The sequence below is a fragment of the Salvelinus sp. IW2-2015 genome, unplaced genomic scaffold, assembly GCF_002910315.2.
Source record: "Salvelinus sp. IW2-2015 unplaced genomic scaffold, ASM291031v2 Un_scaffold6676, whole genome shotgun sequence".
In the NCBI taxonomy this organism is placed as follows: domain Eukaryota; kingdom Metazoa; phylum Chordata; class Actinopteri; order Salmoniformes; family Salmonidae; genus Salvelinus; species Salvelinus sp. IW2-2015.
Genome location: NW_019947938.1, coordinates 27,391 through 28,904, shown reverse-complemented (window position 1 = coordinate 28,904; position 1,514 = coordinate 27,391).

Below are 1,514 nucleotides of genomic sequence, written 5' to 3'. Positions count from 1 at the left end.
GGTTGAATTGCTACAAAGAAACCACTACTAAAGGACGCTAATAAAAAGAAGAGACTTGCTTGTGCAAAGAAACACAAGCAATGAAAATTAGACCAATGGAAATTTTTCCAAACTTGTGATTTTTGGTTTCAACCACTGTGTCTTTGTGAGATGCAGAGTAGGTGAACGGATTATCTCATGTGTGGTTTCCACTGTGAAGCACGGAGGAGGAGGTGTGATGGTGCTTTGCTTGTGACACTGTCTGTGATTTATTTTGAGTTCAAGGCACACTTAATCAGCATGGCTACCACAGCATTCTGTAGCGATACGCCATCCCATCTGGTTTGCGCTTAGTGGGACTATCATTTGTTTTTCAACAGGACAATGACTCAAAACACACCTACAGACTGTGTAAGGGCTATTTGACCAAGAAGGAGAGTGACGGAGTGCTGCATCAGATGACTACAATCACCTGACCTCAACCCAATTGAGATGGTTTGGGATGAGTTGGACCGCAGAGTGAAGGAAAAGCAGCCAACAAGTGCTCAGCATATGTGGTGAACTCCTTTAAGACTGTTGGCAAAGCATTCCAGATGAAGCTGGTTGAGAGAATGCCAAGGGTGTGCAAAGCAGTCATCGAGGCAAAGGGTGGCTAATTTGTAGAAATCTAAAATATATTTTGATTTGTTTAACACTTTTTTGGTTACTACATGATTCCATGTGTTATTTCATAGTTTTGATGTCTTCACTATTTTTCTACAATGTAGAAAATATTTWAAAAAATAAAGGAAGAAAACTCTTGAAGGACTAGGTGTGTTCAAACTTTTGACTGGTACTGTATATCAAATTCCTCTCTTCTCCCTCACCCAATTGTCTCACTTCCTCTCCTCCCCTCTCACCCCACCTTTCCCTCCCTCTCTCCTTCCCTCTTCCCTCTCTCCTCCTCTCCTCTCATCTTTCCTTCCGTCCCTCCCCTCTTCCCCTCTCCTCTCACCGCACCTTTCCTTTTCTCCTTCCCTCTCCCCCATCTTTCCTTCCCTACCTCCCTCACATCTCCCTCTCTCTCTTTCCTCCCTCTCATCTCTCCTCTTCCTTTCCTCCCTCTCTCTCTCTCTCTGGGTGAGTGTAGCTAATAGAGACATATGTATGGGATGAGTGTGAGACATGAAAGTTGTGTAGCACCAGTGAGCACCAGCCCGTCAGCCAACATTCCAGACCACACTGTAAAAGAAGAAGGAAACTGATAGGAGCTGGAAGCGTATGATTTACCGATGCTGTTAGAAGCTCAGGGTGAATGTGTTCTAGGCTAAATGTGACAAATGCCTCTGTGCTGTTAGAATAAATGCTCTTATGTTTGTATTAATAATGTTTCAACCACAAGAGGCAACTTCATCCTCTTCATACAGTACATGTGATGGTGTGACTTACGATTCTCTCTTATACCAAGTGAAGTTAAAACCATGCAATATGTACATGGTAAACTGCATATGCAGCTGGACCGTACTGTTAGCATGCTACGGTCTGACTATTCACAT